Genomic DNA, 4,596 nt, shown 5'->3' on the forward strand with positions numbered 1-4,596 from the left:
CCTGATAGCACAGCCAGTGAAAAACGCTACTGTCTTCCTTCCTTTTCCTTCCTCATCGGCAAAATGTGTGCACAGTGAAAAAGGGGGTAAAAACCCAGAAATCAGCCATCTTTGTTTGTTTACATTTGAACAATGTTGCCATTGCCCAATACGCATATATAGTTTTGTACACATCTATGTTTTCAATTACAATTTTTTACAATATAAAATATCAAAACTGAAAACAAACTGTTAAAAATAGTTTACATATTTATAAATAATAGCATTCGACTTATGAAAATTTCAAACATATTGAAACATATTGAACAGATTGAATTATAAAAGTTGATAATTACTACAGTGTATCGATATTGGCAACCCTGCGTTGTGAGAGAGCAATCAGCTGACACGTTTCCACGGCAAAAATTCAAATGTCGTGAATTCTCACGTCATCCCACGTCAAAGAGAGAAGGGAGTAGCGTTTTTCACTGTGCAGTTACATTGCGCGCCCATAAGATAGGTCGTGCCAGCTGACACGAGAAACGATTCTACGTTTTTAACTGGCTGTGCTATGAGGAGTCCACTAGAATGACTGTCGATTGGGCTCCAATGGGAAATGATGGAGCTATGTTTCTATCACTGACGAAAAATTTCGGTTCCATTACGATTAAAGAGCACTCAAATACTTCTCAGAATCAGTTATTCGTTGTTTTTGTTGGATTACGAACTTGCGAGGCACCCACTTTGCACAGTGCTTTCGCCACTTTAAGCTTAGCAAATATCTTTTCATCGGTGGATTACCCTGAGCCCAAATTCAACAGCATTTTCCCCAAAAAAGCAGTGCTTTATTAACACACAAAATGCTTTATGATCCATTTTTTGTAAACTAACACAAGTAGCTTTACGAAAATGCTATATCTCATTAACTAATAGTTATAATCCAACTAATAGAAATCATATAGATGGTAGTAGTAGTATTATCTATGTATCAGCCACAGTGAAGCGTGGACGGGTCCTCTAGTCAAAAATATAGATAAATCGCACATAACAGCTGATACATGTACTGAAGCTATAAGCTGCTTGGTTTCAGAAAAATCACTAATAGAGAAATGGAAAAGCTTGTAAATGAAAAAAGGTGTGTAAGATGAGAGTGGCAGATAAACCGCTCTTCTTCAACTCAGCGTCAATTAAAATCTGCTGAACGTAATTTAAAAAAAGCGCTTAAACGTGAGGAAGAATTCAACACTAAAATGTATATAAAGAAGCTGTTTCCAAATTCAAGCAAGCAAAATTCCCTTTGGAAAGCCCAAAAGTTCGTGAAGCCACCAACTGACTCCAACATGCCTATACGAGACATGGGTGGAAATTGGGTCGAAGTGACGAGGAAACGGCTAATTGTTTGCAAATCACCTAGAAAAAGTATTTCAACCTAATTGCCCAAAGAACTACTTTAAGCTGTCCAGCTTATCCAACACAGTTAACGTGTCACTCGAGTCTTTTAAGACTTCACCCTCTGAAATTATTATAATAATAAAAGAACTTAACCCAAAAAAGTCACCAGGACTTGATAATATTACCCCAAAAATTCTAATTGAGTTACCAAATATTGCTGTAGAAGTGCTCTCTTTCCTCTTCAATGCAATTCTTAATCTCGGATACTATCCTAATTCATGGAAAAAGTCGCAGATTATCTTGATAGATAAACCTGGGAAAGACTTAACACAGCCGTCTTCATACAGACCAATCAGTCTTCTACCCTGCCTATTACTATCAAAGATATCTCCTTTCCTCCACGAAAATAATATAATACCAAGGCACCAATTCGAGTTTCGTGAAAAACATGGTACGATAGAGCAAGTAAATAGAATTACTAACGAAATAAGAAAAGCATTTGAGCACAGAGAGTACTGTTCAGCTTTTTTTATCGACGTGACTCAGGCGTTTGATAAGGTGTGGCATGAGGGCCTTTAGTATAAGATTAAAAATATTCTACCTTTTGAAGTGTATAAAACACTAGCGGGCCCGGTGCCTGCTCCGCACCGCAAAACAAAATAAGAAAAGAAAGACACTTGCTTCTAATAAAGTTGGTTTTGTTCCCTATTCCTTTTGGAAAGCAACCTTATTCAACTTTTAATTCTAGTTTCTTACAATCTTAGACTATGTATCACTTAAACTATCTTAGAGCTCTTACGTAGACAACATTTTTGGTTTTGCCATGAGTTGTTGTGTAGATAAAGAGAACTGAAGGCTTGCCAACACGTGAGCTCGAAACATACTATATAACTGGCTGTGTGAAAAGCAAGGATATTCTAAATCAATTACACACAATTCCAACGATTGCCCTTGCGCTTCAATTATTGTAACAGCAAATGCAAGACGTATTGGAAACTGTAGTCTTTTGAATTCAAAAAGTAAATCTGATGGAATCATTGGAATCCGTGGAATCAATACATCTTCACCTTTAAACTTCCTCTTTAAAATTGTTGCTTCGATCAAATTGTTCATGACCTTTTTAACCGCTAATTTTGTCCCATTGCATAATCGTGGTTGATTTATTCGAAGTATAATAATGGGAACACCCACTTTCAATTGTAAACGATGAGGTGGAAATCCGGGGAAATCCAATGAATTCAAAAATTCTGTCGGATAATTAACAGCGTCGTCTTGATTTGTAACCGTATCAACTGATTGTTGCCACTGGCACAACACATTCCAGGTGTTTCATTATGAAATTTCAGTGCATTACAATGTTGGCATACTTTGTTATTCCTCCAATCACCACGAACTTATGCAAACTTTAATCAATTGGGTGATTTATGCGGCACGCCTTTGAACTATGTTTGATTAATACTTGTCGGCCTACGATCTGAACGCGATCTTGCAACACGTTCCCTTGTATTTGAAATCTCTTGTTCTCGCTGTTCTTGCGATTGATTTTCCCTTTCGTTTGATCTATTTTGCGTTCTACGCGACCGACGTACAATGTCGGTTCTTGCTCTTCGTAGCATTTTAAGAAGAAAATAAACTAAAGATAATAAAGAACTTGAGTAATAAATTGATGAAATCCAGCAAATTCTGGACTCGAAAAGCACCAAAAAGTCACGAAGAGACACGAAAATTGTTAAAATTATGCTGAAAATGTGTCAAAATTCAATTAAAAATTGGCCAAAAAATCGAAATATTTTTGTCTTACCGTTCGGAAGCGAAAATGAAACGTTCCAGATCGTCTGCACTCGAGAAGCACCAAAAAGTGACGAAAATACACGAAAATCTGCTGAAAATGTGACAAAATTCAATTAAAAATTGGCCAAAAAATCAAAATAGTTTTTAGCTCACTGATCGGACATTAAACAAAAAAAAAGGTGCGTGGAGTCCCTACGCGCGGATGAAGTTATACTTCTTAGTGATATTCCAAGAAATGCATATCATTTTGTATGAAAGAAAACTAGAAAACTTAAATTCACATTTTATAAATTTATTATAATTTATTATCTCCCCGAGCATGCCTTTGCCAACAAGTCGTCTTTTCGCGACGATGGCAAAAGCTAAAAATCATAAATTGCACAACTTTCTGGTGCTTCTCGCAAAAATCTGCGTCGATATGTATTCACGATCATACGTACGTGTACGTATTTACACATGTTTGTAGGCGAAGCTGCTACAGCGGCAAGGGGTTACAATCGGCGGCCATTACTTTACTTATGCCATAGAAATTCCATTGCTGCGAATATGGAAATGACAACGAAATAATGCAAATATGCATATTTCTAAAGGTCATTAATTTCTTTTAAGAAATGAAAGGAATGAATGATCCAGAGAAGTATAGTCTTAACTTTTCAACGGCCAACGCAGAGCATTTCAACCAAAAGGAATTTATTCATTAAAATCACCACTCAGAAGTCGTTTTATCCGTTGTAAGCGAACGATTTTCGAAGAAACATCATTTCTAATATGCCACAAGACACCATTAGAAATGAACTTCTTAAACCTCACGCTGTCAGATAAAACGATATACCCCGTCATCGCGGGTCGATTTCCAAAAAATGTAAATGAAGACTAAATACAGAAATAATCCTGTAAAGTATAGCCTTAATTTTCCAACGGTCAACGCAGGGTATTTCAACAAAAGGTCACATAAAATAGTTGAGAATTCGCAGAAATGAAAGACAAAGGAAAGAAAAAGCAGTATAACTTCAATAATGAACAAGCACACAAACATACATATGCGCAGCAGCAGCAAAGAAAGAGGTAACAATCGGCGATCCATTGTATATTTCTTTCATGCATGACCAAACCGTTATTAGGACAACGCAATTCAAGTGTCAATGGTGGTGTTGGTGGTAAGCGCTTCAAAAGTTGCGACGAGCACGTAGGATGTGCGTATGTTCGAATCCCAACAGAATTTATTTTTAATTGAATATGTAATCTTATTTTATAATAACTCATTTTAAATATATAAAAGATTTACGTAAACATTATGATGATATTTTCATGATTCATACGCAATGTACGAATGTAAGAAATTTCGTTTTGCCGTCGGCATTTCAATTTCTCATGCTTGAATTTTTGCTTTCAACCAAGAAATCGCTTGTATGTATGTATGTACATATGTGCAAT

General features: G+C 36.2%; 1 pseudogene; it reads right to left on the reverse strand.

Annotated features, from left to right (window-relative positions):
- Window positions 1–3,867: 3,867 nt before the first annotated feature.
- On the reverse strand, window positions 3,868–4,070 carry LOC120782005 (annotated as a pseudogene).
- Window positions 4,071–4,596: the final 526 nt, after the last annotated feature.

This window comes from Bactrocera tryoni, unplaced genomic scaffold (genome assembly GCF_016617805.1).
Source record: "Bactrocera tryoni isolate S06 unplaced genomic scaffold, CSIRO_BtryS06_freeze2 scaffold_86, whole genome shotgun sequence".
Taxonomy (NCBI): Eukaryota; Metazoa; Arthropoda; class Insecta; order Diptera; family Tephritidae; genus Bactrocera; species Bactrocera tryoni.